The 26,315-nt window shown below is 34.7% G+C and overlaps 1 long non-coding RNA gene across 1 annotated transcript in view; it reads right to left on the reverse strand.

Moving 5' to 3' along the window:
- Positions 1–1,204: 1,204 nt before the first annotated feature.
- Positions 1,205–26,315, reverse strand: part of LOC140612313 (uncharacterized) — a 394,544-nt gene continuing 369,433 nt past the window's right edge. The window contains exon 4 of the long non-coding RNA XR_012013595.1: positions 1,205–1,302. This is a non-coding gene — a long non-coding RNA (uncharacterized lncRNA). The remainder of the gene's footprint in view (positions 1,303–26,315) is intronic.

Consider the following 26,315-nt stretch of genomic DNA (forward strand, 5'->3'; position numbering starts at 1 on the left):
TGCATGGAGCCTGCTTCTCCCTCTGCCTGTGTCTCTGCGCCTCTCTCTCTCTCTGTGACTATCATAAATAAATAAAAAAAAAATTAAAAAAAAAAGTCTCTGAATTTATTAAAAAAAAAAAAAAAAGGAATGGAAAAGGATTTGCACCCATATTGAATCCATCACTCTAAGAGTCTAGCAGGTTCCAGTCACCCTAGGATCCTCGAGACCAGAAATGAGGCAATCAGCTTTAAAGATGAGGATGGTCAGATAAGGGCCTCCCCAGTCTTCAAAACGCTATAAAATAGTTTTAATTTGATTGAGGCTTCTTGAGCAAGATACAGCTTTTGCAAAACTCTGGAATATATCTGATATCATTGATACTTAATTTTCATAATGTTAATAGATATTATAGCTTATAATACAAGTGAATGTCGAATAACCAAGTTCCCTTCAGCATAGATTTCATAAGTTATAAATCTAAATGAGATATATCTCATTGGATATTTACTTGTTTCTTACTCTTTCAAAAATGCCTTTAATGTAAGTAAGCAGAACACTGATTCCTACTTCTAGGACTGAATCGATACTTAATAATAGGGTGTTTATCAAGAAATAAAATGAGAGATTGAAATCTTTGTCCTGATACATGTATCCTGAGTGAACAATGAAGTACTTGTGGAAATTCTTAATAATCAGTGGAAGAATGTATGAAGTACATATATGGTATGTGATATTGGATAAGTGCTTTAAAAAAAGAAAACATGTCTCTGTCCTATGGGAATGTGTTATTTCCTATGGAAATTCATAAAAATAAATCTTGCTGCTAGTCTAATGGCAGTAAGATGGGTACTTGGAGCTAATTTTTCACTGATGGTTTTGAATTTGTGAACTATGGGATATAGCTCACAGACACTGGAATAGGGGAAAGGTTTCAAAGGAATCTAGCCTTTGGTAAGGGAAAGCACATTTTCCTCAATGCAAACACTTGTGAAAGGATTTAGTGTTCTAGGAAGCTTCACTGATAATTAGTAACTGAGCTGTGCTCTCAGAATTTTCATAGAAACCTCGAAGCTCAACTCCAAAATCTTTGTCCCTTGTATTTAATCTTCCTAGATTCTGATCCTGCATCTAAAACAACTAAGAGGTATTCCGTTTTCATTTCGTATTTGGCATTTCAAAAACTGAAGTCGTAATTTTCTTGACAAAACCAATTTCAGGCTTACCTTGATTATGTGCTCTTTAGTTTCTGTGTAACTTTCGGTCCTGCCATGCCTTTCCATTCTTACGGCTGACACTCTCTTGTAGACCTCTGCATACCACCTGAAACATCGTAAGGAGTATTCTCTTTTCTTCCTGCTTCAAACCTGGTTATTAGGATTCACGTTCATACCACCTACTGATTTTTCTGAAATTAGATTTTATCATATGGGATTCATACAGCCTACTTAGTAGACCCAGGCTACTTGACCTGGTATATAAAACTCTGAGTTTTGGAATCCAAACTCTTCAACTGGATTTACCTCTCTATATGCATATCACTACTAAGCAAAATAATTTAACCATATTTTTTTCACAATTCCATTTGCTTTCTTGTGTCTGTGCCTTTCTGCCTAGACTTCCAATCCTCCACCTATAAGGATCAACCTCCTCAAATGCCATCTCCTCAAATTGCCAATGTGTACCTACCCATCCTTTAATGTTTAGTTCTATCTATCATCAACCTTGGCATTCTACTTTTGCTCTCACTCTCAACTGTTCTCCAGAGGGCTCTGGTCACTGTAACCCCCGGCCTTGGTTTCCAACTCCCTTTGATCAGTCTTACCATGTTTTGCCCTCTGTCAATTCTTTCTTTGATTCCTTTTATTCATGGCTTGTCACCTTCAAAATATCCTAAGAATGCTGAAGGCAAGGAATCTCATTTTTACTTCTCTATGGACCATAGACTGCTCAGAGTTGTTGGCTGATTAAGTGGATTCCCACAGTTCAATAAGTCAATAATACTGTATGGGTTTATAAAAGTAGTAGGGCATTTAGAGACTACAAAAAAAAATGTTCCTGCTGGATATGGACCTAACTCCAAGCATCACAATAAAGTGCAATTTGGGTTGCTTATAAAAAGATCCAATGTCAAACAGAGAATTAAGGTGTTGCCTATTAATATATAGCAATTGGTGTTAATGGTTGGCTAATTGAAAGACTTCAACAAAATGAGGAGATACCACTGGCTGTAAATCACACAGTAAGAAAATTACCACAAATCCTTTCCAATCATGGCAATCTATATAACAGCAAACAAAGAAGAAAGCTTAGACCATGTCATGATATCCAAGAAAAAACCTTTGTTAAAAAAAAATTACTAAGAGTAGTTAAATCTCTGTTTCATGTTATTTTATAGACAGTACTGTGCAATCTATTGTGATAACAGTATTAGGAAAGGGGAATCAAATAGATTTTCTCAAGATTTCCATGGTTTTATCCATTCTGCTGTTACAATGAAAACTTTTAAGTTATATTCACGACTATTACAATATAAAACAGGATGCAAAGGAGCCAATAGTATAAATGAAATTAAAACAAGACATTAACAGGGACACTTGGGTGGCTCAGTGGTTGAGAACCTGCCTTTGGCTCAGGTTGATCCCAGAGTCCTGAGATCAAGTGCCTCATTAGGTTTCCTACAGGGAGCCTGCTTTTCCTTCTGCCTATGTCTCTGTCTCTCTCTGTCTTTCATGAGTAAATAAATAAAACATCTTAAAGAAAAAACAGCAAGACATAACAAAATCATGTAAAAATCAGTGATGGAATTTTATGTGTAAGTAGTTATGGGTCATTACCTATCTCATTTATCATAAGATAAATACTCTTTGTCTAAAAGAGGGCTGCTTAGACGGGTTGCCCATAAAGTCACGGGGTTGATTACTAAAGCAGACTGGCAAAGCAAAGCAACTCAATATGAGGAAATGAACTATCACTGGCCCATATTGTTTATCAAGCACTGAATGGTAACTCCCTTCGGAACATCAGTCAGCACATCTGGGATTTACTAAGCAGGCATTCCAATAGAAATGACAGACTTTTCAAAAAAAACATTAAGAGTGATCTGAAAGTTCAGCTATAAAAATTTATTTTTATTTTCACAATCTGGTGTGGTTTCTGTCAGATGCCATGGAAGGCATGGTGTCTGTGTCCCAAAGATAAAGTGAAACGAACCCAAGTCAGAGATGAGTGGATGGTTGACGGATGATGGACATTTGGGCCCTTGTAACCCAGTACATTCTCCCTTTGGGATGCCTCTTCAGTGCCAGCTGGAGTAAGTCCACACTGTCCAAACTGTCAACAGTAGTTTTGCAATATGTGCTTCTTTAGGGTCGCTACAACTATGAACAGGGATAGATGCCCTGTGCTCTGGGGGTCCTGATCTTTCAGTTGTTTCAGCCCAGCTTCTATACAAATACAAATTGCTATATGTATTCATGCAAACTAAAAGGACCACAATTTCCCCCATTTAATGTCCATGACACCTGACATGTTTTATAAATTTTTAACCTTTCATGGGATCAGTGATTGTCACACTATTTTCTATAAGCCAAACATATCTTTTGTGTTTGATTTGTGAAGTTTATAAGCAGGCATTATTCAGCATTCAGTGAGAAATATATTTTGAAAATACAATAAATGGGCTAAAATTAGGACAGAAAAATAACTGAAGGCTATGAATAGCACTAAGTTGAGAAACACAGAAACATTAGTGAGTTCTAAAAATCAATCCAAATAAACCATACAAAATAAAAAATGAATACTGTACCTTTCAAACAAGCTTTGAAACTCAAAAAATATATTAGTTATTTAAAAAAAAAGAGTTATTTTGAAGAATAATGAAAAACAATGACACTGAAAAGGATGTCAAATACTACAAATTATTATCTGTATAGTTGTCTAGATTGGAAATAAAACAGGCAAAGAAACAAAACCTACCCCAACCTATCCAAATATAAGTTTTTTTTTTCAAAGATTAAAAAAAATATTTAAACCCTATTTATATGGATTTCTCTGCAAAAAAAGAAAAAAAAAACATATTGAAGCCATATGAGACAAATTACTGAAGGTAATAGAGTAATCAAGTAGTGTAGCCAATTCTGTAATCTTGTTTTTTTAGGTTTGGTTGTTGTTATTTTTCCTTACATTTGGTGAACTTTCAAAGATGCAAATACACCTGGAATAAGGGTTTTCCATCTTTTATCCAAACTTTAGGGGCTAATTATGCCTATGAAAGTGAATGAATTATAAGGAAATATCACATTGGATATAGGCTGTTGGACTAGCCTCAAAAATAAAAAGTTGCAGTTAGATTCACTTCAAACTCATATATTTAAAAAAAAAAAGATTTTAGAATTATAAATATTTCTGCATTGGCAAAGGGGGGCCAAATGCATTTAAGGAAAAAATATTTATTTGCATGCAATACTCAGAGAAAAATCCAAATCAATACACTACTGTCAAATTTGGAGAACAGAAACATGAAAATACATCATCTCAATTAGACATAAACTCAATCTCATTGGGAAACAATGAAATTCATTTCTTCTTTACTTACTCTTTCATTTACTGAGTTCATCCATTTTTTGATTTATCATAACTAACTGTAGAAAGTTTCATTTTTTTGACATTTAAAATCACTGACACTTGGAAAATCTATTTCTGAAGAAACAGTTTTAAAGCAGTTTAAGAAAAATAAATGTGGTTATTTTCTCTGAGATGAAAGAATTTTTGAATCAATATACACAATTTTAAATCTCTTGAAATGGATTATTTTAGGATTGTAGATTGTCCATGATGACATTTGTCTGGTTGCTCATAACTCACCTATTGAATCTATTTAAGCTCCTACAATGTGTCATGCTGTCATCAGGAGAATTTGGAATGGCTTATACTGGACGAGTGTGCTCTGACCTAGGAGTGAATTTAATTAGAAGTGTGAATGCTCAACCCAGGAGGAAAAATAGCTTTTCATTTTTTATAATTATGACCTTTAGAAAGCAAAATTTATTTTCTAGTATTCATAGTATATTAAATTCTAAATTTTGGCAAAGTCCAGCAGTATACTAAATTTGAACACCCTTACTAATAATAATGTTGACATTATATTGTAGTTACTAAATACTAAAGTTTGAATATTTTTGTGTAGAATTATGTAATTATATAAGATTTCTATATAGTAACTAATATGTAGTATGGAATTTAATTTTAAGAATTATTACATAATTTATAAGTAACATTTTATTGTAAATATATAAAGGTAAACAAAATCAGATAATCCATCATTGCATTTAAAATTACCAAGGCTTGAAAAAATATATTTATTCCATATAATTATCCTCCACGACTGAGCATCTATTTTGAGAAGTAGTGTCTATTTATTTTTTTAAAGATTTTATTTTTAAGTAATCTCTATACCTCAAGTGGGGTTTAAACTTACAACCCTGAGATCCAGAGTGGCATACTCTACCAAGTGAGCCACACAGGCACTCCAAGTAGTGCATATTTCTTTAACTTCTATTTTCGTCAAATAGATTTTAGAGATAAAGTTGGAAAGGGGACACAATCTGTTTACTTATTTCTAATAAAATTGGTAAAATAAACAATAAATTACAAATAGAATATTTAATTTAGAGATAAACATTTTAATAATATAAAATATCCTCAGGGGCACCTGTGTGGCTCAGTCAGTTTAGCATTTGACTCTTGGTTTGGGGCCAGGTCATGATCTCAGGGTTGTGAGATTGAGCCCACATAGGACTCCACACTGAGTACAGAGTCGGCTTGAGTTTCTCCCTGTTCCTTTGGCCCTTCCTGTCCTCTCTCTCCCTCTCTAAAAGAGAAAAAAAAAAAAAAAGAAAAGAAAAGAAAGAAAAGAAAAATAAAGGCAAAAAAATATTTGGAGGACTGTCCTCACAAAATTGGTAGAGAATTTAATTGCAAATGGGCAAATGTCTATCAAGAAATATGGTAACATAGACCATTTCTTAGTGACCACTGGATACCTGAACTTGTAAGAGTACCTGGTATAGGGTGCTTGGGTGGCTTAGTTGGTTAAACAGCCAACTTTTGATTTTGCCTCAGTTAATGATGTCAGGATCCTGAGATACTCCCTGCATCAGGTTCTACACTCAGTAGGGAGTAGGCTTGAGATTCTCTTCCTTTCCCTCTCCCTGTGCCTCTCCCTCTGCTTGTGTGCTCCTCTGTCTAAAATAAATAAATCTTAAAAAAAGAGAGCACCTGATATATAGTAGAGGGCTTACAGATATTTGTTAAACTAATGCATTGATGAATATATGCTTTTTGCCTTTTCTAAGTCATAAGATCTCACGTCTCCATTTGTAACCAGTATTCACTTGATAGGGGTTTTGAAGATCGTTTATAGACCTTTTGGGCCACCTAGAATAGTGAACTCAAAGGAAAAAAAAAAAAAAGAAGGAAGTTCAAGTTTTCTAATGTGGGGTTTTGAGGAGGGGAAAGGGAAAATCATTGCATAAATTTATAACTGCTTTGCATGGCAATTTATATGAGAAAATATTGATTAGAAGAATATATGTTTGGTTAAAAATTCTATATATTTTCCATATGCTATGTACATTTCATATTTATGTAATGTTCTAACAAAGTCCACATGTTCTAACCAAGTCTTTGGTATCTTTCATATTTTTCTTTTTATAGTCCATCAGAACTAGAAATAGTCTCTATGATGCAACTCATGTTAAAATGTTTGACCTAATGTGAAGAGCATGTTTATATAGTGCACTTCTCTCTGCTACTGGATGCGCTACAGTCCTTAAAGATTAGAGAGAGCCTCAGAGGCCCACAGAAGTGGAATGGGAATGAAGGGATTCTGATACTACTGGGGTTGTTTGCACAGGTGGTTGAGTAACTGGGAACAGAGAGGAGTTTATACTGAAGAAAAGGAAATGACAATTAAAAATCTGACACTAGTCAGAAAACATTGGGGATCATGTTTAGAACTCAAATCTTTGAGCATCAAAAAATCAAAGATTTTTATCAAGAATGAATTTTACCTCTTTTTGATCTTACTCACTACATATAACCAATTTCCTCAGAAAGAAAGAGAGTGAGAGAAAGAAAGAGTGAAAGAGAAATTGAGATTAATACTCCTAGGATATGTGACTCTCCCTTGTCAGAGGGGGGCAGAGAACCTTGCCTGGCAGTCAGTCAGACCTTCAGTAAAAATGTGATGATTATTTACTCTATATGGAGCACTGTTCAAATATTCAGATCAAAGCACTGTTTGAATACTCAGAAGTAAGTGAGCAATTCATGAATACATCTGGGCAAAGAGGTTTTTTTAGGCAGAAAGAACAGAAAATGCAAATGTCCTATGTGACTAGAGTGGCATGAAGGTGGGCAGTGTAGGGTGTAGTCGGAGCTAAGAAACAGCAGGAGGCTAGATCATGGAAGTCCCAGAAGGGACTTTGATTTTTATTGTAAGATGAGAAAAGAATGGAGAATCTTGAAGACAAATAAAATTGTTTTGCTTACATTTTAGTAAAATCATGCTGGCTGCTATGTGGAGAACAGAGCATAAAGAGCTAAGCTGGGGAAGACAGAAGGCCAGGAAACCAGTAAGGAGGCTCTTGAAATAACTTAGGTGAGAGGCAGGGGTAGCTTTCAGATGACACAAAGGGGCCAGTAATGGATATAATTTAAGTAGGAGGCCAACAGGATTTACTGATGGATTGAAAATAAGTCATCAATGTGGTAGATCATAAGTGCAAGCAACAGGAAAAGGTATTTTGCCAAAAGTAAGCAAGTAGGCTTCTACCAGAAGGAAAAATGATGCTTAGTTGACCAAAGCAACAACTGTCCACAGCAGTTTCCAGTATATAGTAGGCACAAGTGAATAAAAGAGGATGCCATTATCATCACTGTGCCACACCATTAGAGACAGATCATCAGTGGGAATCATTTGATGTTGATATCTGAAGTTCTGCACAACTCCTTAAATTTATAATACTGAAGATCTGGGTTGTTTATACCATCTGGCATAGGACTAACTCCATACATTTTGGTCAAGTGCTCCTTTCTGATGGTAAAAGAAGCAGCAAAGGCTAGCAACTGGTTAAAAGAAATGTAGAATGTACATATTTTATTATTTTAAAAAACAGGAAATCATAATAGGTAGATTAGTGTCACTTTTATTATAGGCCATGTACTTGATGCTAGTAATTGACCCCTGGGCAACAAGAACCTGATGTGGTTTTTCCCAGGAGTACAGGGGAACAAGAATCCCACGAGATATTTTTTTCCAGTTATACAATGGGAAAAGAAATAAGCAGAAGCATTGTTTCCATTCTAAGCGTTCTAGCCTAGAGCAACTCAAAGTGTTTCAGTTAAAATCTAATCAGAGAGACTAAAATGAATGCAATAAATGTGAACTGACTTTTCTAACCAAAGGACATTACTATGTGAGTGGAGTAGTAATACATTTTAATACACATATATTTGAACTTTTAAAAAGACCTTATGAAATAAATTGAAATAAAAGCATTTTCTGAGTATATGAATAAAAATAAATTTAAATGAAATGATTGGGTGAAAGAGTTTTCTTCTTGGTCAATTGCAAGTTACAAATTCAGATAACATTACTTATCTAAGTTAAATGGTACAAACGCTACTTCAAATACTAAATGAAGAATTTTGCCTCTATCTTAAAACTCAGTAACAAGTGAAGACAGTAATAGGAAGAATATTCATCTGCAACACAGTCTTGACTAGCAAAACACTGATGGAGACACAGTGCACAATCAATATTCATTAACTGATGCTAAGCAGTTTGATTATTCTTTATTTTTTTTTTCTAAAATGACTTTCCATTTGGATTCTTTGTTACTAATCACACACAATCAAAAGGGTGATTTCATGATGTTCTTGCCTTTGTTATATTAATAATTCATTCAAATCAATTCCTAGAACTGACTCCACCCTTCATTCTTTGTAGGCATTTGTGACCTTTACTACTTAACTAGAAGAGTGAATATATGTGATAATAGTAAATAGAAAACCAATCTTAATTTAGTAAAAGTCTGAAGCTATATTCACTAGCTAAAAATGCACTTGTCTGGAATCATTCTTCAACTAGACAAGTTTCTTTATTTTTTACAAATATGCATCTGTACATTGAGATAAATCTACATAAAAGCAATCTAACTATAGTGCTTCAGAGAAATTCTAGAAGCATAGAAGGTGCTATTCATCTTATTCTTAGAGCAACAAACTAAAATGTGACCAAAAGGATCCAGATTCCTGGTACTCAACTAACAGAATTCTGTACCCAACAGTATCTGTAAAATTACTTTCTAGAACTCTTAACATAAAAAAGCTCACAACCAATAGACTCAGAATTGATACATTCCAGAAGGTAAACTATGTAAGGGGCTAATCCCTTTACATTTGTTTAGAAAGAATGTGTGTATGTGAGTGCTTATGTGCACACATTAGTGTGTATGTGTGTGTGTAAAACAATGGATATATAAAACAAAGGAATAAGAAGAAGAATAAACACAGAAAGACAAAGTAAAATCCTGCTGTTTAAAACTTATATATTTTAGGCATCTATTAATTAATTTTTTTAAAACATTTCCTGGATTCTTGTGTGTGTCCCCTGATAGAAATCTTCCTTTTGGTTATGTTGGGATGCTGGCCTGGTAGGACTAACTCCAACTGCCATTGAAACATCAGGCATGAACAAAGAGAAAGGAATGGTGGGAGATTAAAAAGATTCCAAAAATTTGAGCAAACAAATGACTATGATAATCTAATGGACATCATAATTCTCCTATGTAAATATGATAATTTCACTCTGTGCCTGCAGTTGTCTTCTGCTGTCTTACAGAGCATGGGGACTTAAAATCTTACCATGGAATCCGGAAGTATATTAATATTTTTGTTGTATTTATATACACACACTAATTCAAATCATTAATTTCCTTCTGGACTGCTCTGCTCCTACTTTCTTGGTTTCTGGTCATTCTCCTTTATCTGATCATTCATGTTTAACTTTCTTCAAGATACAGCTCAAACTGAAACACATATATTTTCCCTAGCGCATTAGATTTTCTCTTTCCCTATTATAGACTGTTGCTAAATTTACCTTCAAAAAGTCTACAAACACCAACAGGATATGTACTATATTTTGCCCTCTTTAATATTCCATGCACCACTGGGAACTACTTGCCTAAAATCATATTTGATGATTTAATGACCAATTTCCTGCCATTACCCAATGTTTATGTTGCAGAGATATTTTTATAATTTAAGATGGATTATTTAGACTTCTAAATTGTGAGGATCTAGTAATAAATAGTGATAGATAATCTTGTTTCAATTTGCATTATCTGAATGAGCAGGATTTTGAGATTTTCTCTTTATGTTTGTTAGGTCCCTTACTTATTTTTGTTCCTAAATTGCTCATATCCCTTGCCAACTTCTTTTGTGGTATTTCTACTTTTCATGTTAAGTCACAAGAGTTTTTTGGATGTTCTCTATATTATTTCACCGTCAGTTTTAAGCACTGCACATGTCTTTTTTTCAGCCTATTTTTATACAGCTTGTATATACTCATTACAACAAATCCAAACAATAGAGCACTGTAAGAAGAAGTAATTGCCTCTTCCTGAATACTTACTTTGGAAAAATAGGGCTACTTCTTTTTGGCTGTTCAATAATTGGCATATTATACAGTCAGTCACAAAATACATAAACCTTATTACATGTCTTGAATATATTAATGTGTGTTACAAGCAGAATTACCTTTAGAGGCAGGCAAGAGTTTCCACGCCCTGGACTCTGTGCTCTAGGACATTCACTATTGCTCTCTTTCACCTTTCTGAGGTGAGAAGGCCTATGTTACCAAATTAACAACTGGACCTGAGCCTGAGATCCCCTTCTACACCACACTTGAAGCATCTCTGGCCTTTTCTCTGGTTCAAACAGGCTATGCCACAGATGAGAGTATATCTATTTTTGAGTGGTAGCCACATAGAAAATTCAGGTAAACCTTGAATGTGAGGCCCTCATAGTGCAAATGGAGCTGGGAGTATAAAGGAAGGATGAGAGCCTGGGCTTGATTGCCACTGGGGAGATTCTAAAGTAATATTTCTAGGAACTTCAAGCTTTCAGAAAGTTTCCCAACAAAAACAAACAACTAACGCATAGTCCCTCACCTTGGAGGGGACTGTAGTGCGCTGGATTGGCAGAGCTTAATATGGAGATAACTGTCAAAGGAGAAACGTAGTTTATAGAATCAAATCTCCAGCATCACAAAAAGACTAGGAATATTTGAAATTGAAAGGTAAGAACTTAATAAATGACATGACATGCTAAGGAACTAGAAAAGCCACAACAATGATGAAGAAAGAAGAACAATGTTAGAAGATTTAAGTGGTTACCAAATGAGGGCTTAATACCCAACTTAATTATAGTTCCGACCTTCCCAGAAATAGTCTTAACTGGTAGGGCTTTTCCAGTCAGTACCAATAAGGCAATCTATCACAGGACCCTATTCATTCCCCAAAAGAAGAGGAGGTAATCCAGCTAATAAGACCCTTTTTTAAAATGAGATAATCCACCTAATAAGACCCTTTTGTTCCCAAAGAAAGGTTAGCTTACATGATATGATTATTTTCTTCTGCGTATAACTTCTTTCTCAGGCCTTTAAAAACCTATTCCTTTCTATAGCCCTTTGGAGTTCCCCTGTACTGGTGTTAGATGGGATGCTGCTCAATTTATTAATTAATTCACAAAGCCAGATCAATATTTAAAATTTACCTAGTTTAATTTTCATTATTTAATAAAGCTAACTGATTAAAAAATTATTATAAAGCTACATAATCAAGGAATTATGATATCTAGCATAATCCTAGATATTGTGATAAATTGAACAGTAAAGAAACCAGAAATGAAAAATATAATACACTGTTTGGACAAATGTATGAAAAAAGTTAAATCTCAACCCCTACCCCACAGCTTACACCAAAAGTAATGTAAGATGGATTATACACCTGAATTTTAATATTAAAAAAATAATAAAGCCTCTAGAAGAAAGTATAGAAAAATATTTTCAAGACATTGGAACAGGCAAATATTTCTTAAAAGATGATAAAAAAGCATTGACTATAAAATTAAAAAGATAATAATATATTGCCTTTCATCAAATTTAAAAGTCCTATTTAGGGATCCCTGGGTGGCGCAGCAGTTTGGCGCCTGCCTTTGGCCCAGGGCGCGATCCTGTAGACCCCGGATCGAATCCCACATCGGGCTCCCGGTGCCTGGAGCCTGCTTCTCCCTCTGCCTGTGTCTCTGCTTCTCTCTCTCTCTCTCTCTCTCTGTGTGACTATCATAAATAAATAAAAATTTAAAAAAAAATAAAAAAAAAATAAAAGTCCTATTCATCAAAAGGCCCTTTTAAGAAAATTAAAAGGCAAATCATAGACTGGAGCACTTTCACAATCTAAATATCTAACAAAGGATTATTATTCAAAGTACAGAATGAAATCTTACAAGTAAACACACAACCAATGGTACATAAAACAACCAATTTAAAAATGGAAAAGAAGAGATAACTCAGATAATTCACAACAGATAATAGAAATGGCCATAAAGAGGCACCTGGGTGGCTCAGCTGGTTAAGCAGCTGCCTTGGCTCAGGTCATGTTCCCAAAGTCCTGGGATTGAGCCCTGCATCAGGATCCCTGCTTGATGGGAAGCCTGGTTCTCCCCCTCCTCTGCTTGTGCTCTCTCATGTTCTCTCTCTAATAAATAAATAAAATATTTAAAAATGACCAATAAGTACACAAAAAAGTGCTCAAGAATATTAGTCATAAGGGAAATATTAATGAAAATCCCAATGTGATACATTTCATACCCATTCAATTGGGTAAAATTGAAAAAATTGACATTTAGAAGCATTATACCCAACTATGTCTTCTTTGTATCCTGATTAAGAATATTTTTGCTTCAGGGGCACTTGAGTAGCAGTCAGTTAAGTATCCAACTCTTGATTTAAGCTCAGGTCATGACTGACCTCAGGGTTGTGAAACTGAGCCCCGCATTGGGCTCCACGCTGAGCATGGAGTCTGCTTGAGATTCTCTTTCCCTCTCTCCCTCTGCCAGCTACCCCTAGTCACGCTCTCTTTCTCTTTCTCAAAAAAATACATATTTTTGCTTCATATTCAAAACATTTTCTTACTGCTGATGACCCTATTCAAAATACTATAAAAGCATTGTTACATATTAAGATATTTTAATATTGTTATCTAAATGTAGGTGTTGAATAAGATTTTTAAAGTACAAATAATGAGAACATTTGAATTGCTTACTGTACTAGTCTTACTCAAAATTCATTTAGTTTCATTCTCATGTAAACATCTCAGACTGAGATCTAATAACCAAGAACATGCAGATCCTAGTTAGCAGGTTAAAAAGAGGGTGCTGAGTCACAAAAAGAGCAGGAAGTAACTTTAAAGAAGACAAGAATTTAGTGAATCAATGATTGCCAGAAAATCTCCCAGATATTATTTCCTCTGGGTGAATTTGTATCTTCCAAGATTAGTTTCTCTCATGGAAAGAAAAGTATCCTCTCCCCAACCCCTGCTCCAACTCCCAGCCAAAAGCCCAGCATTAAACCCATCTAATGCTAAAGAACAAACTGCATTCCCCTCCATATATTTACTGAAAGTGGAATGGACTTGAGAAGTTAAAGACTACTTATTCTTTCCTCATTCTCACTTATTCTTTCAAATACCCCTACCCAGGCCCTAAGATCAGGAAAGAAAGTGTGGAAAACATACCACTGAATGAGAATCCCAGGCAACTTCAGTAATTTAGATCATCTCTGTTATAATCCCCACAATACTTAAAAGCATCTGCTATACAGAAAAATCTCTAGTGGAGTGTCCATGTGCAAAGACATCTAAAAGCTCAAAGGGAACATGTATGAATTATTAAGGCAGCATTTGCAGCACATAAGATCTGTAGATACTAACAACTTGTAGTTTATCTAAAAGCATATAGCAACAAGATACCACTACTGAAAGCTGGCAGCAAAATCACAGTCCCTGGGAATTTCCTCTGATTTAATTTATGAAAACTTCAGTATTTCCTAAAACAATATAATTACTTTTAAGGAACTTAATTTTTTAAAAGATTTTAAAAATTGTAAAAGGCATAGAATCAAAGCAAAGTTATGTATATCTAAATTTGGAAGAGGAAGCATGATGAAGGGTAACAGAGTTGAAAGGCACAGTGATCATAATTTAATGAAGTTAAAATTTATTATTACTTTTACATATTTATAAAAATCATATGACTGTGTCTTTGAAGACTGCCATGCAAATGAGGGAGCTTGATGAAAAACTGTCATGGTAGATGACATAGATAATGTTATCTTCCTGTGACTTCCTTCGGTTGAATACTTAACATTATGTCACATCTTGCTCCAAGCAAAATCAAATCAAAACAAAACAAAACAAACAAACAAAAAAACACAACTTCTTGAAAGATCTAGAGGAATACACAGCACATGTAGGTGCTGAAGACATTTATTCATCTTTCAAAAATAAGCCAAAAGGGCTTGCAGAAATATATGTCATGCTGAGATAAGAGGAAAATATACTTAAAACTTGGCAAATAAATTAAGGACACTTTAAATTGGGTCTTTATTTTCATTATGAATGAACCAAAACAACATATGTTTAATGATGAATAAATAACAGATTGCACTACATTCTCATTCATTTCTAAGAAGTGAATTTCTTCTGAAAAACTGAAATCTTGGGTCTCCTAATTACCACCAATAATTATGCTTGAGGTAAACCTCATAAGCTGTGATATTAACACTGAATAAATATGTGGCTCCCATTTATCTGGAAGTGGTTGAAAACACTTACTCTTTTTAGAATCATGTATGTGTTTATTGCTTCTAAATATCTTTCCCAAATAAAGGTCAGGTGAATATTTTCTATTTTAGCATCACTAAACACGCCTTAAAAAAAAAAAAAATCTCTGTATTTGGCTCACCCAGGCAAAAGATACTCCTGTATTGGTCAGACTCTGGTACAATAAGGCATTTACTAATGGACAACATGTTGCCCGTTTTTTGTTTGTTTGTTTGTTTGTTTTTAAAGGAGAAAATCTAATGAGTATACACAGATCTAGGTCCTCGGCAGATGAATTCTGGGCCCTCTTTTAGGTCTTCTTCTTTTTTTTTCTCTCTCTACAGTAAAGAGGTTAAGATGGCTTCACTGCTCACCAAAAGGTATGCTTCTCTTTTCATGGTTTAGAATTGTCACCTGGCAGGGTTCACCAGCTGGGGACTATATTTTGCAGCCTTGCTTACACCTGGGTGTGGCCATATGAATAATTCTCTAAAGGAAATGTGATCACAAGTGAAATGTGTAACTTCTAGAGAAAAATGATTAAAAAGTAGAAATATCTGCCTCCATCTTTTTTCTCCCAAATGCCAGCTAGATTCACAGGAATCCAAAGCCTTAACAGAGGTGAAGATCTTGTGTCCTTGTGTTATCAACTGGAATAAAACCACTAATGAAACACAACACATGCACTGGAGTGTTAGCAAAAAGAGAGTTTTTAAAATTCTATTTTATTCTACATGCATTTTATTGATGAATGAGCTGAAGCTCAGAGTTTAAGAAGATTATTCAAGGACACACCTAGGAAGAGGTAAAGCTGAGATTCAAATCCAGATCTATACTATTTCCTGTATAAATCTTTCATTGCTGCTGTAACAAATTGCTATAAATTTACTGACTCAAAACAACACAAATTTATGTTATAGTTCTGTGAGTTAAAAGTCCCATGTGGGTTTCATAGGACTAAAATCATTGTACTGACAGTGCTGTGTTACTTTCTAGAAGAGAAACTGCTTTCTTGCCTTCATCAGCTTAGAGAGGCTGTCCATCTTTCTTAACCTTCTTCCTCCATCTTCAGAACCAACATTACCTTTTTTTCCCTCAATATTCACATTTCCCTCTGACTCCAGTGTTTTGCTTTACTCTTCAACTTGCAAGAACCCTTCTGACGGCAATCTCCTCATTTTGGTGTCAGGCACTTAGCCACCTTAATTCTATCTGTAATCTTAAATCCCCTTTTGCCAGGGAATTTAATGTATTCCTAGGTCCCTGGGATTTAGGATGTGGACATCTTGGGGTAGAGGATGGGGCATTATTCTGTCTACCACTTTTCTCAAGCCACACTCTTAACCACTATATAGAGAGCTTCATGACCTGGACCGTAAGTGGAAATGGTGACGTTTATGAAATGATTCCAAGGAATTTTCAAGATAAGATGCGAGAAAATAGAACAGTCATTTCTTGATTGTAAGTTATCTTTAGATAGCTTTCAGCCATTGTCTGAATACGTTTTCTGTTGGAAACCTTATTTCAAAAACCAAATAATTTTTTTCTCCTAAGTCTAAAAAATGGAAGAAAGGAAAGATAGTCATATAGTCATTCACAGTAGGTAGATTACAGTGCAATTTTCAGCATCAATAAAGGGTTATTTCTAAGGAAAGAATCATTAGGGCTTCATTTTTCTCATGTTCATTTCTAGAGTATTCATGTAGGCACTCTCCTACAAAGTAGTTCAAGTAAATATAAACATAACCAGTAGGCAGACTTGTATAAATAAGAAAAGTCCAAATGATAGAAAAAATGTGCACAAAGGGAGTATAAGTTTTATGGTGCTGCATACAAGGGTAAAGGGATGGGATTTGTGAAAATATAGTGTGCTATCAAAAAAGAATCAAGATGTCTTAATAAAAGAAAATATGAGTAGCTCTGCTTTAATTTTACATTAACTATACATGTAAGAAGATTTTAGGGTTTAAGAAACAAATTGTCAAATGAAGTATAATAGAAGACAGATCTGAACATTCAGAAATCATTCAGCCAATTCCAATTCCTAAGTATTATGTATATGCTTATTACACCCTCGATGATGGCCACACATAACATTAAGTTTTACACAGATATGTTGAATTGAGGGAGGAACATTAATTGCCACGCAAAGGCAGACCTAAACTTGGAACTAATTCTCTCAGGGTGTGGTAAAGTGAATCTGGAGTGTAGACAAGTGCGTTTATATAAACTAGCTATGACCTTGAGTCACCACTGAACTTCTCTGTTCTCTGTTTCCTATGTGTAAATGTAGGTTTGGACTTCAGTGGTTTTCAAACAAGCTTGCCTCAAAATCATCAAGAGAGCTTGTTAGAAACTGTAATGCTAGTCCCCAGCCTCAGCATTTCTAAATAAGCAGTTCTGGAGTAGAACTCAAAAATTTACGTGTCACACAATTCTCAGGTGATGCCAATCCTGCAAATCCAGGGCCATATTTGGAGATCATGGGAATAAGTTAATAATAGCTCTTTTAGCAGTTAGTAAAGTGTATCTGAGTCACTGCATATGTATTATCTTCCATATCCATTTTTCCCTTCTTTGGTTTCCCAAGGGATTCTTGTGGTCTTTCACACCTTGCTAAGAATTAGCAGATTATGTGATCATTTCAGCCTGGTACCTCTTTAAATCTGTGTCAATAGGGAATCCCTAGGTGGCTCAGTGGTTGAGCATCTGCCTTTGGCCCAGGGTGTGATCCTGGGGTCCCGGGATCGAGTCCCACATCAGGCTCCCTGCATGGAGCCTGCTTCTTCCTCTGCCTGTGTCTCTGTCTCTCCCTCTCTCTGTGTCTCTCATGAATAAATAAAATAAAATAAAATCTTAAAAAAATAAAAATCTGTGTCAATAATGAAATCATATGTAGAACATGTATTCAACAGAATTAAACGATGGAAGAATGAAAGGAAGGAGGGGTGGAAGAGGAATTCCACTGGACTGGCTTTTTACCGTGTGCCTTGAACTGTAATAGATGCTATAGAAGAAGGAAGAAAAATATAAGAATTATAAGTATCCTTGTGTGAAGAAGATTAATAATACATGACTGAAGGCCATAAGAAGAACAAACGTTAAGGGTGTGATGGAAAAAGAAGAGAAGAAACCAGATCTTGGAATGATTGAGAAATCGAGTTTAAAAAATAATCTGTATGACAAGCAAGAGTTATTTGCTAAACTCTAGAAGTTCCACATGGAAACGAGTAGGATCGAATATACAAAGCATCTTAGGAACAACTTAAATTGTACTATATGAATGACAATAATCATCAGGATAAGAATACTGCAAATGACACACACAGTTAGAATCTTGGTAAAGCCTCTTCCTGATTTCAAAAGATGTGGTCTCTATGGCAGCTCCGTGACAATGGTGCATCTGCAATGCATTACCCCTGCGAGGTGACAATTACAATGGAATACAAAGTGGTCTGTCATCATTAGAATCTGTGATTGCCTTACAGTCTCTGAAGCATTTACTGTTGGAGAGAGCCCAAAAATCCTGAGCTGCTACAGCTCATAAAGGTCAGAAATAGCAAAATGTATTTCCAATTAACTAGTCAAGTATAGGGGGGGGGGAAACTGTTGCATTTTTTTCCCCAGCAAAATTCTTGGCTTTTAATCCTACGTAGCCCAAAAGGAAATAATGACAATGTTTCAAACAAGATGAACTCAATATGATAATGAAGCCCTAATGAATCTTACAAGCAAGACATTTGTAGAATTTTCAAGATTGCCATGGCAGCTTCTCATTAGGGCCTTTCTGTGGTTACCAAGTAATTCCAGTAACACAACACCCTGCTGAAGAAGCAGGCCAAGGCAAATGAAAGCATGTGAACATCTTCACTTTTAAATTACAAGTTTGAGAAAAATTTATTTGGGTAGGCCCTTTGGGAAGAAAGGACTACGCTGCATTTATCAGGCAGTTTGCCAGATACTTAAATAGCACGGCACATTCTATACAGTTTCCCCCAACCACATCTGCATCCCTGACTATAACTATTATGAGAAAAATGAAGTGCTTCTCAAATTTAGAATTGTCTGTAATAGAAGAGGTGTAAAAGAAGGGAGGAAGGGAGGAAGGGAGGAAGGAAGGAAGGAAGGAAGGGAGGAAAAAAGAAAGAGAAAGAAAAAGAGAAAGAGAGAGAAAGAAAAGAAAGAAAGAAAAAGAAAAGAAAAGAAAAGAAAAAGAAAGAAAGAAAGAAAGAAAGAAAGAAAGAAAGAAAGAAAGAAGAAAGAAAGAAAGAAAGAAAGAAAGAAAGAAAGAAAGAAAGAAGAAAAGGAAAGGAAAGAAAAAAGAAAGAAAAGAAAGAAAGAAGAAAAGGAAAGGAAAGGAAAGAAAAAAGAAAAGAACTGGGAATCAACTGTGAATCAACCCATTGCACTCTTTTTAACTTGTTACCTGTGGAAATCAAGTGATAAAAATTCACAAAAATTGTATCTTTTTCTCATTATCTACAATTGTCTAACTAATATGTAAACAATTAATGTAACACTTAAAATAGCCTTCAGGAATCATTTGAAGGAGTTAAATGATTGGACATAAGCATCGGAGGGTTTGACTTAAATCATTAGTAGGGCAGAGTCTCATTTATTTTCTTCCAGGGATCTCATAACAAAAGATTTGTGAATGGAGCACATCATGAAATTTAACTTAAATCTTTCTGCAAAAGAAAAGGAGATAGAGTGTACCTAGCAAAATTTATAATTGCACAGGAATGTAATATTAATACTAAATTTTAATAGTGAGCTTCTTTGGAAATTCCTTTTATGACCTCCCTTGTTTCTGGAATTTAACAAGGGTGAGACTCATGCACAAGTAAAACTCGTGTTTTCCACCCTGCCTATCTTACTGAGGTCTATAAGCTACTGGAACGTGCTATCTTTCTATGCCCCTGACCTTGTGGCTGCTGTCCTCTGGGAAAATCCCCCTTTCCTACCAGACTTTACCCCCTGCACTGTACGGCATACACCCAGGGACAGCTTTCACATCTTGGACATAATAGATTTGCATATTTACCAGAGCAGGTTTCCAGCAGCTAGCAATACATTGTCTTATTCTTAAAAATCCATATACTATTATAGTTTTCTGACAGAAAAAAAAAAATCAGTCTCCTCTGGAAACAGAGCTTCACTTAATTTCATAAAATTACCAAAGAGGTTACAAGTCGCTCTTATTTCTACTCCAGAATGTTCTCCAAAGTGAAAAACCCTGGACTGTTGTTAAAGCTTTTGTGTCATTGCTGGGACCACACTGTCCTCCTGAAGAAAATGTGAAATGTGTCAGCGTGTTGCAATCTGTATCACCTGGCCTAAGTTCTGCATCTTAGTTTTAAAGACTCCTTCGTCCACATGGCCCATTTAGCTGTGACCAATCCCACACTCTGTGGAAATGAGGCACTGTCTTTGGAGCTGGGGTGACAGGAGACATCATGGATCTTTGTCTTTCTATGCCTTGGCAAGGGACCCATATGCACAATAGGTGCCCTCTGTCTTCCTCATCCCCGATCACTGCGTGCATCCATGCATTCACGGAGCTCTTCAGGGGCTTGAATCCCAGTTTAGGCTCAACTGGTAATCAACGCATGGCACTCTTTTTATCCCGCTCTTTCCTTTCTGACCTCACTTATACTTTGTCTTCAACTGTATGGGGATCTCAACTTGCCATCATTATTTTTCAATAGATTATCTCTTCTTGCTCAGGATCCTATTAAGACTAATATTTTACGATCCATGTATTCATTTCTAATATAGCATTCCTTAAAATACAAAACCAAAGATTGTTGGAAATAATATCTTTCTCTTTCTTGAGCAGTAAAGAGGAGAAGCAATATCTCTAAAAGAAAAAACTGAGGAAAACACATCTGGTATGTGGTCTTATGGAAAAGGAAATTAACTGGTATGAAACAAATGAGAAGCAAAAATCAAGCAAAAAAACCTCTCTCTCTACTCTTCGGCAGTTTAACCAGGGTAAGGTGAGTTCTGAACACAAGAATAAAGCAGAATGGATTCTTTCAAATTTGGACTGGAGTACTAAAGAGATTTTACTTTGTATTGATAATATGGTCCAAGTGACTACAGAAGATTATCAAGAATGATAAGAGCAAATATTAAAAATGTGATTTTCTTGATCTAATATAAAGTAAAAGAAAGCAAAGTATTAAAATTCTGTATCATTATTCTTTAGTTTACATAAATTCCCAAATTACAGTTATAACTATATATAATTATTATATATAAATTCATAAAATTAGTATCAGTGGCCTAGTTCTAACAGGGATAGAAATGAAAGAGTTAATATATTAGAAGCGTACTATGCAGAGTATTTGGTACAATGCATTATTATACAGCACTTACCATTTTAGGATTTTCCTTTAACAAAATCTAAGCAGGTTTCCAACTTTAAAGATATGACAAAAAGCTTTGAGATTTTTATTTTTTTATCATATTATTTAAATAAACTAGGTAACTTGTATAATTTGTAACACATCCCATTCAGACTGTTAAGAGATCACTAGGTTAAATTCACAAATATATCTTCCGATGGCTATATGCAGTAGCTGAATATGTGAATGACTTAACAGGAAGAAAAACTGCATCTATAGGAAGAGAAGCGGCCAAAGGATTTCATTTTTAAAAATGTCATTTAAGGAGCCTTCAATCTCTCCAAATCTTGGTATGAAATTGGATGGGAAAGTAGTTCATACTACAATAATTCAAAAATCAAAAACCACTCAGAATGATAAATGAAAATGAAAGAAATCATTCAATAGAAATTACTTTTTTCAATTGAATTCAGAATGGGCAACCTAGCAAAATTACAGAGGCCATTTAAAACAAGAAGCTTACAAGATGAGGTAGATAATGAGAAAGGAAATCAGGCAATCTAGGTAAGCTTCTCAATCAGAGAAAGTTATAGGCCATCCAAAAAAATCCCTAATTGTGACCCATGTGACACCAACACACACACAAACACACACACACACTCACACAGGGCTACAGTTTATGGCAATCCTATTTGCTCTGTCTTCTTATACATTTTTCTTCCCAAATAATCTGATTCATTTCTCATTGTAATTAAAATGGAGAACTAATCTGGAAACTTGTAATCTTCTTTGATATTATTGTAAATTGTCCATGATCTCATTTTTTAAAAAAGGCAACATTTAAATATATAAATATATTTAAATATATAAATTTTTATATAAATTTTAAAACATTTAAATATATATATACATATGTGTATATATATGTGTATGTGTGTGTGTGTGTGTATATATATATATATATATATATATATATATAGTTGAGCTTCTACTCCAACAGTAACCATGTGAGAAAAAAAAGTCTGCATGTGCCTTTGGAAAGTTGTTTTACTTCTCTGGTACCAATCCCTTATCAATAAAATGAGATATTATGTATTTTTATCTGAAAGAGGTAGGTGTGGACTGACGCATTCAAGTTAATCAAATGTGCCAACAGCTCTGAAGGAGAGCATGTCTAGCTACAAAATATTTTGTATGTGTTAGGCATCTGAGTTTTCATTTTTAATAAAGTTGTTGACAAGAAGCACCAATCAGGAAGACTATCACTCCATTGCCTGTTGTTTCTGCCTGGTGTCTTATTTATTTATCTTTTATGGCGAGATGAGAAAATACTTTAAAAATAAATCAAGCACGATTAAATTTCAAAATGTCTATCAGCTTAGTCATCTAAAGGTGACATTTTTAATGATTTTTCCCATTATATGTTATGGGAATTGGGTACTCTCTATCATGTATTGATCAAGGATTTTATACTTCTGATGGAATAAAATACAAACAGTGTGAAGTAAATGGCAAAATGTATATATACAGTGTGGCATAGCCTGTGCTCCATGACAGGCACCTGTCAGTATACATGCTAGCTGACCAAAAGTAGCATGATAACGGTTCCTACTATGTCTTTAAAGCACACATCAGAAACTTCTAGCACACAAGTTACATCCAGACAACACATCAGACTTACTTGATCTACCAAAATGTCAACACATTTTTTGTGTTAGCTGCAAATATTGAATAATTCGGGTATTTCAGATATGTGACTGCTCTTTTGATTTTATTCTTTTATAAGAAGAATGAAAAGGAGGAGAAAGAGAAGCCATGTTAGTGTATTTGATAAACATTAAATCTTTATATGGGCAAAAATGGTCTAAAGCTAATTTATCAGTTGCTATTTATCATGATGCTTTTATTATCTTTCTCTCACCCAATCAGCATCACTTCCATTATCTAGATGCCTTCCTTGGCATTGGTGTCTATAACTCCCATATTAATTTCACCATGTAGAGATTAATGGAAAGATTAATATAATAGAAAGCATAAATAAAGCTGGGTTTGATTAATTTACCTGCACTTTATAATCTTCAGTTTCCTTATCTTTAAAATGGTGATAGTATCAATCACTAAAGGTATCAAGAAGATTAAGTGGAAATATGTTTCTAGAAATAATATAACAAAAATTTTTAAAAAATATTTTTATCACTAGTATTTCTTGCTAAGTTATAAGGACAACAAAGAAGCAAATGGTTTGAAGTCTGAATGGTACTAGGAATATATATCACTCCATAAGCCTTTCAGATGAATCAAGATATCTTTACATACCATAAAAGAACAAGCTAAATATGATTCCAAAATCAGCTATGTGAAATAAAAATTCCTACTCATTATTTAGTAATCTCACAAATAAAAGAAAAATAGCTGGTTATACACTTATATTTGATTTTAGTAAGTCTAATCAAGATAATATTAGGAATAAAGTTTACAACATCCAATATTCCCAACAACCATGATAATGTCTTTCCAAATCCCAAATATACCCCTTCTCTTTCTTCCCTCTATATCAATCTCTTTCATACCAGAAATACAGACAGCAGCATAACTGGTGTTGAAAGCTTAATCTCTGGCAAAGCTATAGAACACCGTGGAATGGGACAGTTGTACTGAGATGACCTAGCAAAGTCGAATCTGAGAAAACAGATTCAGAAAGGTAAAGTTGGGGATTTACTCCAATGATACAGATGCAGTGAAACGCCGGACACCTGCACCCCGATGTTTCTAGCAGCAATGTCCACAATAGCCAAACTGTGGAAGGAGCCTCGGTGTCCATCGAAAGATGAAGGGATAAAGAAGCTGTGGTCTATGTATACAATGGAATATTCCTCAGCCATTAGAAACAACAAATACCCACCATTTGCTTCGACGTGGATGGAACTGGAGGGTATTATGCTGAGTGAAATAAGTCAATCGGAGGACAAATATTGTATAGTCTCATTCATTTGGGGAATATAAATAATAGTGAAAGAGAATAGAAGGGAAGAGAGAAGAAATGGGTAGGAAATATCAGAAAGGGAGACAGAACATAAAGACTCCTGACTCTGGGAAACGAACTAGGGGTGGTGGAAGGGGAGGAGGGCGGGGAGTGGGGGGTGAATGGGTGACTTGCACTGAGGGGGGCAGTTGACGGGATGAGCACTGGGTGTTATTCCGTATGTTGGCAAATTGAACACCAATAAAAAATAAATTTATTATTAAAAAAAAGAAAGGTAAAGTAATTGATCTAAGGTAGCATAGTTTATTAATAAAAGATCAGGAACTCTAGTCTGGAAATCCTGACTCCTAGTTCAGTAGGTTTTCTGAAAATAGTATGTTAGTTCCATCCACACTTAATTATAAATATATTTGCCACTTTTCAACTAAAGACTTAATCACATATGTTATTGAACACTATCTTCATCACTAAAATTCACACACACATTAAATATTCTGAAGTGCACAAAAATAACAAGTCACTCTTTCCAGTAATTATTTTAGAATACTAATGGAACCAGAATGACCAAGAGGAATTAATTACAGGAACAAAAAAAGAAAAGCATTTTTTGTTCACCTTTGCCCTTCCAGTTACTAAAATTGAGTCCTATTTTCAATAGATACGTTTTAGAGCATTAGAGAGGAATAAAGTATATAAAAATAAAAGACTCAGACTAGAAAACAAATTGGCAAAACATCTAATAAACAAAGAAATCTTAAAACTCAACAAATAAAAACAAATAAGCCAACTATAAAATTTGCACAAGATCTATACAGACACTACTCAAGATGCTATATGGTTGTAAAACAACCATAGGAAAAGATGCTCAATATTATTTATCATTAGGAAAATACAAATTAAAACAACAATGTGATATTACTACACATTTATTAGCATAGACTAAAATATGATTTAAAAATGGACAATACAACTTGCTGGAGAAGATACAGAGCAACTGGAAGTCTCATCCATAGCTTGTTTTGCAGATTGTTCAAAAACTAACTATAGTTTACCATATAATGCCTCAATCCTACTCCTAAGTATTTACTTAACTCATCTAAAAAGTTATGTTCACACAGAAACTGCATACCAATATTTATATATACTTTATTTGGGGATCCCTGGGTGGCTCAGCAGTTTAGCGCCTGCCTTTGGCTCAGGGCGTGATCTTGGAGTCTGGGACCAAGTCCCACATCAGGCTCCCTGCATGGAGCCTGCTTCTCCCTCTGTCTGTGACTCTGCCTCTCTCTCTCTCTCTCTCCCTCTCTCTCTCTCTCTTTGTGTCTCTCATGAATAAATAAATAAACTCTTTAAAATAAATAAATTATATATATAATTTATATATAATACATATAACATATATTATATTAAAGTGTATATATATTAATATATATATTATTTATAATCTCCAAAAACTGGAAGCAATCAAGGTGTTCTTCAACAAGGAAATATAGAAAAACTGTGAGAAACCATACAATGGAATTGTAACTTTTCAGCTATAATAAGGCATCAGCCATGAAACCACACAAAGACAAGGATAGTTCATAAATGCTTATTTCTGAGTTAGAGAAGTCAGTCTGAAAAAGCTATTGTCTTGTTTTGTTTCACATCACTTTTGGAAAAGGAAAAACTATGGAGATACTAAACACAGCAGTGGTTTGTTGGGTGCTTGGGAGAAGGAAGAGCTGAATAGATGAAGAACAGGAGACCTATAAGGTGATGAAATTATTTTATGTGATTCTGTAATGGTGGGTACATGCAACTATGTATTTATTTTTTAAAGAATGGAACTTTAAAAAAATAAATAAAAAATGGAACTTTACAGGACAAAATCAACCTTAATGTAAGAGAATTGAAAAAAAAATATTTAGCAGGTTGGGAGGTCCCCACATAGAAAAATGGACTGTAATAAATACAAACAACCCCCCTTCCCCAACTCTCTAACTGTATTACAATATAGGAAATAACCTCACTCAGAGGCTTGGGGAAGTCAATGATGTAAGATGTTCAGGAAGT

The sequence above is a fragment of the Canis lupus genome, chromosome 2 (genome assembly GCF_048164855.1).
Source record: "Canis lupus baileyi chromosome 2, mCanLup2.hap1, whole genome shotgun sequence".
Lineage (NCBI taxonomy): Eukaryota > Metazoa > Chordata > Mammalia > Carnivora > Canidae > Canis > Canis lupus.